Here is a 13319-nt window from a genome sequence, read left to right as displayed (position 1 = left end):
CCTCAGCCTCCCAAGTAGCTGGGATTACAGGCACCCACCATCATGCCTGGCTAAGTTTTGTATTTTTGTAGAGATGGGGTTTCACCATGTTGAACAAGCTGGTCTTAAACTCCTGACCTCAGGTGATTCGCTTGCCTTGGCCTCCCGAAGTGCTGGGATTACAGGTGTGAGCCACGGCGCCCGGCCAGAGGTTATCTTTCTATACTAGTTTTCTTTAATATTTTATTTTGGATTTGTTCTATGTGAATTTATCTGAAGTTGGTTTGAACCTGTTTACATTGTAATCTGTAACACATTTTGGGCAATAAACTTCATATGCTGACTACTTAGCTTCTTTCGTTCATTTTTTTTTTTTTTTGAGATGGAGTCTCGCTCTGTCGCCCAGGCTGGAGTGCAGTGGCCGGATCTCAGCTCACTGCAAGCTCCGCCTCCCGGGTTTACGCCATTCTCCTGCCTCAGCCTCCCGAGTAGCTGGGATTACAGGCGCCCGCCACCTCGCCCGGCTAGTTTTTTGTATTTTTTTAGTAGAGACGGGGTTTCACCGTGTTCGCCAGGATGGTCTCGATCTCCTGACCTCGTGATCCGCCCGTCTCAGCCTCCCAAAGTGCTGGGATTACAGGCTTGAGCCACCGCGCCCGGCCTCTTTTGTTCATTTTAAATTTACTTCCCAAGTGTTCAGCTTCAGGGAATGCTCTTCAGGAACAACATTGCTGGATCTGGTGATCAAGTGGATCACCAGAACCTCACCCAGAACCTTTGCTCTCATTTTTCATTTTCTCCCAGTCTGAGGAGGCCCTGACTCTGCCTGGTGAGGCTGCTCTCTCTCTGGTAATGCCCATCCTGTCAGCCACGATGTGAGTGTTCTTGAGCTCTGCCCTGTGCATGAGGTTTGTCCAACGGGGGGAGGGAGCTAGAGTCAACACTGTGTCCCAGATGTAGGCAGTATGGTTGCTGTTCTGGCAAGGCAATCTGTGGGTTCTACGGAACATTGTTTAATCCCAGCCTGCTTTCTCTTTAACTAGCTTCTCTTCCTATCCCTTTAAATCTTTATTTAAAAATTATCCCAAATGTCTGCTAGTAGCCTCCATACAATCCAATATATTTGGTGCATTACAAAGTCCTTAAACATGACTTCTGGATGATCTTTTCTTTATCTACCCTCCATTAACAGAAACGACGTAGAACTGCTTGGATCTCTCTCACCTCCTCCCTCACCTCCCACCCTACCTCACCCTCCACCACCAAATACTGAAGTGTTAATGGGGATAGTGCATTGTTTAAGCTGTCACAGTGTGTGATCAAGACAGACTGAAAGTCCTCTAAACCATCAATAGTAATTCCATTCTCCAGGAGAGATGGAAAATTCTTGCATGCAGGAGATATTAGTCGCTCTGTTTTAGTCTGAATTGCGCACAGAATTTCCTGGGCTACTGTAAGGTGGAGTAATCCCAAACTGCCGGGGCTGTTTTGTGCATCCGTGGGATAATATGTAATGATCAGTAACCTGTAAAGTGCTGAACTAAGGTTATCCTTTTATCCTAGTTTCCTTTAATAATATATTTTGGATTTGTCACATGTGAATTAATCTAATGTCTTGTAAGGGTGGAGTTCTGGTGTGTCCTGATCTTTCTCTATCTGCCTGGAGTCAATCACTGTCCAGGAGTGAGGAGCGGGATGAAGAATGGAGATTCTAGAACCAATATCTAAAAATATGTATGGAGGTGGGGGCAGGGAGGGAGTTCTTGGCAGGCTACCAGGAGGATTCTTGCTTCCATATTCATTTATCCATAAATCATTTGTTGGGGGCTATGTTGTTTGGTGGCCTCTGTGGCTGAGCCATGAGGTAAAGCTGATAACAAAGATTTCACTCTGCCAGTCTTCTTGCTCTCTGAAGAAAGGCATCCCCTCTTCCCCTGGGAGGCCCACCCTCTGCCTCTCAGCTCATCACTCAGTTTGAAACTAGGCTGTCTGAGCTGTTTCATTCCGCTTGTGATCATGTGCCATTCCGACTTCCTCTATTTCCTCTTCCTTATTTACTATTCTGTAGCCCTCCCCATGCTTTCAAAACTGAAGGAATGGTTGAGTTGCCATGGCAACCCTCTGCCCCCACCTCTTTTTCCTTTCTCAACAATTTTTCTACATTTTAATAAAATTACTATTTATAGTGCACAAAGCTGCATTCCCCTCCACTGCAGCTCTGCAAGGGAGGTTTTCTGTCTGACCAGAATACTAATGACTAAAACATGGCTTTCCAGTAAGGAAGTGAGGAAGCCCTCCAGAGCAATCACATTGGGAGACATATGTGTTCTTTAGGACATTGTTTAAGCATGTATGCAGGGCTTGGCCTGCATATATGAAGAACCTCAGTTGACAGGGCTGAAACCCCATCCTTGTAAAATATACCACATAAATGTTGAATATGGAATTCCCAGCACTTTGGGAGGCTGAGGCGGGTGGATCACTTGAGGTCAGGAGTTCAAGACCAGCCTGGGCAACATGGTGAAACCCTGTCTCTACTAAAAATACAAAAAAATTTAGCTGGGCGTGGTGGCACGTCCCTGTAATCCCAGATACTCAGGAGGCTGAGGCAAGAGAATCACTTGAGTCTGGGAGGCAGAGATTGCAGTGAGTTGCAATTGCACCATTGCACTCCAGCCTGGGTGACAGAGTGAGAGCCTGGGTGACACAGCAAGACTCTGTCTCAAAAAAAAAAAAAACCCCAAAAACCGTCTTTTAGGGTTTTTTTTTAAAGGATCCAGTAAATTAATATAGACAAGGACTTAAAAGAGCGTCTGTTGTCATTTGTTATAGGCATTTGAATTATCATTTTAGTAGCTTATTAACATCCATGAAGACTATTCCAAATGTGAGGTTTTACAAAGGTTTTATAGCTGTTGAGGGATAGGCCTGGTGGAGGGGGTTAGGAGTGGTTATTTTGTATGGAATGAAACATTTAGACTACATTGAAGAGTAGAATGAAGGAGTAGCTTTTAAATTCTTAGTATTCAATAACGAAAATATTCATTCTTTAAAATGTTTTGGGACTTTATAAAAACAAATTTTATATAGGAGCAAGGCAGATTATGTTAGCTTAATTTGAACTTATATTGTTTATTCATTCAAAGGGCTCACAGGTAGACAATCTCCAAGTGAGGTTATACAGTAATGATCTGGTAGTAGTGCTATTTAAGCTTTCATGTACATATAAATCACCTGGAAAGTTTATTACAATTCAGATTCTAATTCAGTGAGTTTGGGGTGGAGCCTGAGATTCTACATTTCTATCAAGCTCTTAGATGATGCTGATGCTGCTGGTCCCTGAGGACCACTGAGTAGCAAGGTTTAAGGTTTTTGGGGCCAGCTCTTCCTAAAGACACTTTTAAAACAAAGGTATGGGTTGAGTGGAAGGGGGTCTCCAATTTCCTAGTTAGACCTAAAGCTGGAATTACCCAATATTAATAGAACTAGGCCCTCATGATAGAATGAGGTGAAGAATCACCAGTGGAAGCCAGAAGACTTCTCTTTTTCTGAGATTTTAACAAGAGAAGTCAGGGAAGGCTACATACTTTTTTAATTTTAATTTTAATTTTTTTTGGCCAGGAAGCTCAGAGGTGCCTGACTGCATTGTATTCAGGCTCTTCTCTTGTTTTATAAGTCAGATGTGATTACTCACTTAATTTTGTTCTTGAAGCATTTTCAGAACCCAATAAAACTCATCATTTTCCTGAATGAGAGTTAAGGCTTTTTTTTTTTGGTGGTGATTTATTCAGAATATTTTGAAGACATGATTGTTGGACTAAGATCCAAGTGAAACTGAGCCAAAAGAAGACATAATTATTAAAACATTAACTTGAAATTTCAACTTCTGTTTGAAAGCATCGCTTTCCTATCTAAATGTCTGTCAATATCTTATTTAAGTCTTTTTTTTTTAAAACAAAGCAAAACAAAACCTTTGACACGTTTTTAAGAACTAACAATAATGGTGATATACAACAGCTGCAGTCTCACTTCCGAATGGAGGAATTAAAGGTTCATGTTAGAAGATGAGAGGTTTAGCTACTTTAATCAGCCAGTGACTCACAATTACGAGTCATGTGATTCAAAAATCTCAGTGACTATGAGTTTCTCTTTGGAGGACTGGGCAAACTGTGAAGAAATATGTGAAATTAGAGAAAGAAATGTGAAGTAGACTTCCTCTTTAAATTCTAGATTAGTCATGACTGAAAGAGCACGGTAGGATATTTGTATATGTTCATTTTATTAGAAAGGTCATCTCAATTGGATTTAGACTTCTATCCATGTAATCCATCTTCTTTTTGCAGGCAGGATTATCTCTAGGCTAGTACAGAAAAATTGTCATTTCTATTAGATTATTAAGCAAGGTCTGTATCATCTCTCAAAAAGACCCACAGATCAAGATATGTTGAATCAGTGGAGGAGGAATTGCCCTTTTAGTGGCACTTTCAGCCTTTGCAGATGCCAGTTCAATCAACCAGTAACAACTCAGATGGGAGATGGGAGACTGCAGCTAAGATGGACAAGAAAACACTTTCAAAATGCAAAGCTTTTCTGCAGCATTAGGGGTCATGGAGATGTTAAAAGACTTTTCAAGTAGCAACCACACAATAGGACTCCAGACTAAAGACTCCTCAGTTGACAGATAACCAGTGAGAAAAGATGAAATGAGAATTATCTGAGAATGGCTATCATAACCTATCCTTAAAACAGAAGAGATTTGTTCCGTTTAAGCTTGTGGGAGCCTGTCTGTTATAGTAGCAGCCTTATAATTTGTCACTGAATAAATCACCAGCACCAAGTTACATTAATTATATCTTACTCTTCAGCTCCCTAAATTTCTCCTTAATAGACCTAAAGGAATTGTGATGAATAAGGATTGAGACAATTTGCAACCTTTGGAGTTAGTGTTTTACTTTCCAATAATTGACATTTTTATCTATTAATGCAGTTAGGAAAATTCATGTTTTCAGTTTTGATAAGAATTTTGCCTAGAATTATTAAAATCTTACTCTAAGTTAGTCAATTGTTCTTGATGATTATAATGATCTAAAGTTTGATGCCCACAGCCTCATGTAGGTTAATTTCCAGTAGATTCCATAAGAATGAGAGAATGTGTGTATGTTTTTGAACTGGGAGACATTCTGACTGGGATCTACAGAGATGTAAATGGGCAAATCCAGTACAGTTTAAACATAAGAGTTCTTATCCGAGTGGAATACTTCAAAGGGTTGGAGACTGAAGTAGCCCTCTGATGAAGTCTAGAAACTACTGGAAATGTTTAAATACTGTGGTTTAAAATTACACTTGAGATAAAATCTGATTTCCTGTTTCTAAGTCAAAAAGCTTACAACAAGGACCTTGAAGGTTCCTGGAATAATAAACAACTCTTCTAAAACGGCAACTGGATGAGGTAAGTGTGGTTGACTAGAAAGTACAGATTAATTTTCTCAACACTACTCATGTTTCAAAATTAAGAGGGAAAATTTCCAAGAGAGAGACATATCTGAGGTCATGTTGAACCCAAAATAGTTTTAAGTGCTGCAATAGTTTGAAACATTTTTAAAGGTTTTACACTGCTAAAACAATTAGCTAGTTTCCTCAGATTGCATTTGTTTTACCAATTTAGTGTTGAGAGCCTCTTAACAGTGGTATATCAATGTGCAACATTTCTTGTAACTTATAAAAGTAGACTGGCACTAGCTACAAGGAGCTGGAAATCCTTCCTCATCTCATTGGCTTCGCTTAGTCCTTTCTACTTAGTCGTCAAGCCTAAATCCTTCTCTTATTTCCTGAAGGCCCCTAAGCTAATTTTCTCTTCCTTCTTTCTCACAGTTCCCTGAGCCTACCTGGTGTAGAAATTGTCACTATGCCATAATCATAGGTGTTCTAATTTCCCACTATTTCTATGAGATATTTGAGGATAGAAGTTACATCTTCTCAGTGTCTTATTTATTCAACAAATATTTATTGAGTATCCTTTATATGCCAGGCACTGTAAATACAAAGATGACAAGGACACAGAGTCAGCTCTCAAGTTACTCACAGTTTTATAAAAGAAAAAAAAGAGTAGATAGTTATATTTTGTGTCAAGTTCTTTGATGGAGGGCCCTTGGTATAAAATATCAGATAGATACTTAACTGAAATCTTCCTGGAGAAAACGTAAGTTTTGGAAGATAAGTAGCTATCATCCAACTGAGTAGAAGAACAATGTGGATGAGTGAAGGGGGGAAGAAAAATTAAGGTGTAAAGATATTTCTGGGCAGAGAGATCAGCAAATGTGAAGGTATATGGAAGGGCATACTGTATATAAGGGATTCACAGTAATTCAGGGTGAATGGAGCAGAGAGTACATACTGGAGAGTGATAATTGATGAAATTAGAAAGGTAGACAGAAGCTGGACCATGAAGATCCTTGGATGTCATACTAAAAGGTTTGGGCTTTATTCTAAAAGGATAAAGGAGGAGTCACTGAAGTATTTTAGCTGGGAGACTTATTAGTGTATTTGTGATTCAGAGATCACTTTGCAGTATGAAAAATTCACAAGACTACTCTAGTAACATAGGCAAGAAATAATAAGATACAAAAATAACTCAGAGGTGAAGAAGGCAGCTAAAGTTGCATCAAGAATTTAATGGCTGTGAAGAGTGAGGGAGAAGTTTGAGATTAGTTGGTCCCCAGATTTCCAAACAGTAGCATTAAAGAGAGGTGGTATGATTACCCAAGACAAGAAATACAGTTGAGATGACATTGCTGAGTGTGGGAAATGAGTTGTTCTGTCCTGGACATGTTGGGTTTGAGATATCATAAATAGTTTCGAGACCATCCAAAAGGACATTTATGGCAAAGTGATTAGTACACAAAAGATAAGTTGTCTGTGTGGGCCAGAAGACTCCATCAAGCTGGCTAATGCAATCATGGATTTTTGGAGGGTTTAGAAGAATCTCATAGAACCCAGTGACAGGGAGTAGAGTTGGGCCTCCCTTGTGTCAGAAATTGTCTGTAAATTGTGCTCTTCTTTAAGATTTTCTGATAATAATCGTTCACAGGAGCAGTGTGCTTGTTTTGCGTTGTGTTTCATTCTTCCCTTTGCTTCTCTGCTAGGCTTAGTTACTATTTCACCAGATTATAGATTACATGGACTTAGGGTTGCTATGATGCTGACTTTGGCTCAACTTGCTAAAACTTCATAGCTCTTTGCCTAATTGTTTCTACTTCTAACTCTCCAAGTTTCAATAGAAATTCCAAGGAGAGAATCACCTGGCCCAGTTGAGTTAGGTGACCACCTGTGGACAGAGAATGGGCTGACATGGGTTTTAGGATTGTCCCTTCTAGACTGTGGGTTGGCAGGTTCAAAGGTAAAAAGGGCAGAAATGATTGGCTGAGAAAGTGACTGGTACCTGGAATATGGTAAGACTAGCAGTCAGGTTGTAGCTCTGGGCTGGAGATAAAAATTTGTGGAAGTAGTTGAAACTAGGATATTGGATGAGATTACCTAGGGAAAGTGTTGACTCAGAAAAAGTGAGGCCTGAGTTCAGAATCTTGGGGAGCAGCAGTATTTAAAAAGTGATAAGAGAAAGACAAGTCAGTGAAAATGAGAGAAAATGTCACAAAAGCCAAGAAGGAGGGAGGGATCAACAGTGTCATATTCTACAGAGTGGGGGAAGTTGAGAATTGATGTATGAGAAAGAAACTAGTATTAAGGAAATGTTCAGTGTAGAAGTGGAGACCAAAGCCAGATTACAGAGGAATAACACTGCAGAAGAATGTCAAATAAATGAGGGGTCAGGAAGTAGAGACTTTTTAAGAAGTTTGGCTTTGAGTGGAAGGGGGCAAAGAGAGCTAACAATGGTCAAGGAAACATATCCACCGATCATAGATTCTGAGGTGGGGACATACTGAGGATAAGGAAAAGGCAGATGATATTTAATACAGTCAGGTTCTGGAGGAGGTTGAACAGGATGGAACAGAGCTCCAGAGACTGGGATAACTTTTCCACCGAAGTGAGAAGGAGAAATTGCATGTAAGAGCTACTCAAACATTTTTGAAAGAATAAATGAATAGACGAAGGGAATGGTGGTTGATTCAGTTTGAAGAGCTTGGGTTTTTGTTTATCTTGGTGTCTCACTTTAAGGTAAGGGGATTGGATCTTGAGACTTGCTGAGGCAGGACTAGGCTCGCCAATGTGAACACAGTATAAGACAAATACAACGGCAAGGGCTTCTGCTCTTCCTTAAGATTTTCTGATAATAATGCTCTCAGTTTCTTCACTTCTTAGGGAAGCCAGAATTTGAGATAAGAGGGGTGTTGGGGGGAGGGAAATGTGGCTATACAAAAAGAACTGCGGATCAGGAGTCAGAAAACCTTGTATTCTAGTCACTTTCTGACATTTGCTGACCACATGACCTTAGGTAAATTGCATAACTGTGCATCATTTCTTCTTTTATAAAAAGCATGTGATACTACCTCCTCTGCCTATTTCAGAGAATATATATATGTATACTTTATATATTTAAGTATAGAGTTGCTTTGAACTATACATACCTACTTAAAATATTATAAATATTAGAAAGCACAGTACAGATATAATGCCCCATTAATGTATATTCCAGCCATTCTGAGAATGTGGGTTGCCTCTGAGGGGTGCCCTGTAGAGCTGTCTAATCTTGTCTAACTATACATACATGTATGGCATGCCCCTGGAGTTCTGTTTGCTAGGTTTTTTCTTGGCTACTACACATGCTGAGAGCTTGGCCTGATAGTGTAGAGATTCCTACTGGCATGGAAAGTGCCTGCAGGGAGCAGCATATTAAAATCACAAATTCAATACGTTCTCGAGACTAGGACATACGAAGTTAAAATAGCCTTATAAATTGCCTCCAGGAATAAAGGCAAAAATTAACTCTACCTCAAAAATTTACATCCACATTTATGAATGTCACTTTCCTCTCTCTTATTTCCATCTCTATTGCCACAAATTAAGACACAACACAAGCCTTTTCCTCTGCAGAAGTCCTCAGCTACTCTATAGAGGTAAATGAAAAATAGACTTAAGATATATTTATCATCGTTTATTCCAGATTCCAGATTCCTACTAGGCCTTCTGACTAACTTACATCATGCTGTCTCTGATTACTTTTAGATTTAGGTTATACGGAAACAACTGTCTGTTTTCATGGCTGGCATATGGGTATGAACTAGTAATACCTGGCATCTACATTGCAAAGGTTAATGAATAGTACCTATGAATTCATTTGTGTTCTTCACCTTCATTTAGAAGCATTTTTTATGCCAAATCAGACCAGGCATGGGTGAGGGACTGTGCCACATTTATTCATTTCCTTGTCAATTGTGTGTTTTGAAATCAGATTTCTATTTGTTCCTTCTCTTGTGGCTCCATTTCCAAAAAAATTACTTCACTGACCTTACATTTTAAGATAGTATTTGTCACTAGAGTTTTAGCTCCTCATTTGGCTTTTCTAATTCCATGATATAGTCTCTTCCTCTATGACTCAAGTTATCAGATATCACTGAAAGTAAAAAGGATTTTTTGAAACAAAATAACCAATTTGTGATTAATGAAACCTATAAACAGTAGATCTAAGGGAGAGAAAATCACAAGATTGATAAGGCTTTTAGTACAAAGGAAAGTACAGAAAAGTGAATGGATGATTGAGTGGGTCCTAACTCATAGGAGGTGTGCAGCAATAATTATATACTAATTTGTCTCTGTTGAAATCCAGCAGAAAAGTGTGAATTCTTTTGAATAGAGGCATGGTTCAAAGAGGATACAGGTAATCCCTTGGAAACAACATACATCTCTTAATTTACTCTGTGACCATTTCCAAAGGACTTAAAGATTTGGTCCCTTAAAATGAAATACTTTAGGCCTGGCATGGTGGCTCACGCCTGTAATCCCAGCACTTTGGGAGGCTCAGGTGGGCGGATCACCTGAGGTCAGAAGACTGAGACCAGCCTGGCCAACATGGTAAAACCCCATATCTACTAAATATACAAAAATTAGCTGGGTGTGGTAGCACATGCCTGTAATCTCAGCTACTCGGAGGTTGAGGCAGGAGAATCGCTTGAACCTGGGAGGTGGAGGTTGTAGTCAGCTGAGATCATGCCACTGCACTCCAGCTTGGGCAACAGAGCAAGACTCCGTCTCAAAAAAAAAAAAAAAGAAAAACTTTACAAATAGTCACTAATGGAGTTCACTACCAAAATTCTATGACAAGAAAGCTTAAAAAGTCATTTCTCATGTCAATTGGAGGATTAGAAAAATATGTTTTGTTATTGTCTCTAATAACTAATCACCACATGTGTAAAGCCATCTAAATCTGCACTTAGTTTTTTTAGACAAAGTAAAATTCCAGGTGGAAACAAGAGAGAGGACCTCTGTTTTAATGATGTATCATTTGTTGACATTCCAAAAGTAAAAACACATTTGAGTAACTAGCTGTTATTAGGAAAAAGAAAGAGTTAGGATCAACATTGCTAAGCACAAAATGAGAACAATGGGTATGTAAAAGGTGATTGCTAGAAATTATACTCTCTTATGATACAAAAACACTGGGCATACACAGAGAATAAATATTGAAAACAGAATGTTCTTATTTAATATTTGACCAATTCTGGATCTAAAGAGGATCCTAACCTACTAGCTTGGGAATATGTGTGTGTATGTATATACATATATATATGTGTGTGTATATATGTGTGTATATATGTATATATACATATGTGTGTGTGTGCATGCACATGCATATATCTGAGAGCAGGGTCATCTACATATTGACATTCATATCCCTGACATTGCTGTGAACAGGTCAGTGCACGCAATTGATGTCCAATACTTATTTCTGCATGAAATAATGTACATTTGCTGTGCCATAATTTCCTCATATAACTAACACAAAGCATAAAGGCACAGACTATTGTGAATAAGTTTTTCCTTCCTTGAGACTTTACTGTGTCTCCAACAGTATAAGATAGGGAATACTGGAAGAAACCTAGGGAATGTTGGCTTTCAAAAGGCTTGCAAAGTGTAATACACAGAAGTCTTCATTATAGTCATGTGGGAGAATACGTAAGAGTCTGCAGAGCTAGTCTCAAAGGCAGCTGATGCCTGAGGTACTGACAACTGCCCAGCTTTTGATGTTTCCTCTTTTGCAAAAAGAAAACAAGGAAAGAGAGGAAGGAAGGAAGGAAGAAAGGAAAGAAAGGGAAGGAAATCATTTGGAACTAATTAGTAATATGTGAAACAGGATTTCCTTTTTTGGTCTTTTATTGAATTCTCTATATAACATTAGCAAAGAAAACATTTTAAATCCAATGACAAATTTTAAAAATGAATCAGATGAAAATATCACATAATCAAAACTCACAGATATTTTCTGATATTAATTAACAAAGGCCAAAATTATTATGACAAGAACATCAGAGAACATGGCATAAAGCTTATTTCAACTTAACAATAATATGTGATAAGTTAAAACAACTCAATGTCAAAGGATAAACATAGAAAAAATAGAATATGTTTGATTTTATATCTTATTCAGAATTCCATTATTATCACTGCTTAAGAATGATTTCATTTCATAAAAAATAATGCTTGCTTATTTATTTGATGAAGAGAATTAAATTCAATGTTAGAAAATTTTAAATTCCAATATAATAAGTTCTAGTTAAATATTCACAGTAACAATGCATTGCTAATCAGTAAAAGTACAGCGTGTATCACAGACTGTTGACTTACAAGGGAAAGCAGTAACAGTGTCTCTCTGTTGTCTGAGAAAAGAATAAAAATGTAATATTGTGTCATGAATTGAAACGAATATCTTCCTTATTCAAACTAAGCAGTCATGACATTTTAACTGGGAAAATTCTTAAGTAAAATTTTAAATACGTGGAGAAATTTTACTAAATATTTGAACTATGATAAATGTTAGTAATATTGTTATCTAACACTTGATAATCAATTCTTTTTGAATAGTTACAGGAAATGAGTTTTCTTAAAATAAAGGCAGTTTTTCTCCCCAGTCTCTCTTCTCTGTCCTCCACTAATCACAGAATAAATGTGATGAAATACAATATGCTGAAAAATGGTTACTAGGTTGGATTTTTTTTTCCTCTGAATCAGAATGGATGCAGTTTCTTGGGTTGATTACTGCTTTATTCAGCTGTTCAGAAGTCAGTCATTATGATGAATTTTTAAAAAGGGAGATTAGAAATGTCAGTCAAGAAGATCAACTTTTAGTCTAGCATTCTGATATCAAGTGAATTCAGTGTCTGTGGTCAGGGTGTGCAGACTAACATGTTTTAGATGGAAAATGTTTGAATATCACCCTGTGGAAGGGCTATAGTCTGGAAGTATCTGAAAAGTTCTGACAAGAACAGCAACAATGTCTTTGCACTAAAATCTGAAAATTCCCAATGTATCTTTTAAAAGTAAATTTTTGTCAAAGTTTTAAAGATAATGGCAGTGACAGGATAAAAATAATATGACAAAAGGTGAATAGTATAAAGAACATAGGAGGTTTAGAGTCATTTATTGGCCATATTATCTTGGACTAGTCATTTGATCTTTCTAAACCTTGGTTGTTTAATCTCTAAACTTCAGATGACATTAGTACTTCATATAAATATTTTCAACATTAAATAAATGATGTAAATGATCTTTGCGAAGTATGATGTAAGCAAATCTTATAAGTAAACTAATGCTAGACTCTATAAAAAATTGAGGTGTTGTATTTGTTATTCTGACTTCTGCATAATCTGTGTAAGATTTCGAAAATGGATTCTTGTAACATGTAGCATGTCACATAGAAATACTACATACACTGTTTGCTTTCCCTTGTACGTGTATATATATATTTATATTTGTGTGTGTATGTGTGTAAGAGCTTTAAAACTTAAATTATACCATTCTGTGGGATAGTTTTTCAAAATGATCTATACAGTGCCCTTAAAAGTGAAAAAAGAGAATATTCTTATTTGGCTTATAGTCATACAATTTTATAGCATTTAAGAAAAACACTTTGACAGCTTAAAGTCAACAAAATACTTAAACCCATCCCCACCCCCAAACACAGCATTAAGAGATCACACCATGGAAACAATTTACCAGAAGAGATACTACTATGATTTGTTTATGATGGCCAGTTCACAAATTATTGTAAGATACAGTATTAACACAATATGCTAGAATCACCATTTATCAAGTTTCATCAACTTAAAAAAAAAGGACGAAATCACTTCTCACAAAGATCACAGTAATACATGTGACTCAATTACACCTAA

General features: G+C 37.7%; 1 protein-coding gene across 1 annotated transcript in view; it reads right to left on the bottom strand.

Moving 5' to 3' along the window:
* KCNA2 (potassium voltage-gated channel subfamily A member 2) overlaps positions 1 to 13319 on the bottom strand; it is a 75328-nt gene that overhangs the window by 49183 nt on the left and 12826 nt on the right. The window lies entirely within an intron of this gene.

The sequence above is a fragment of the Trachypithecus francoisi genome, unplaced genomic scaffold (assembly GCF_009764315.1).
Source record: "Trachypithecus francoisi isolate TF-2019V2 unplaced genomic scaffold, Tfra_2.0 Lachesis_group5, whole genome shotgun sequence".
NCBI classification, from domain to species: domain Eukaryota; kingdom Metazoa; phylum Chordata; class Mammalia; order Primates; family Cercopithecidae; genus Trachypithecus; species Trachypithecus francoisi.
This window is presented reverse-complemented; position numbering and strand designations above follow the sequence as displayed.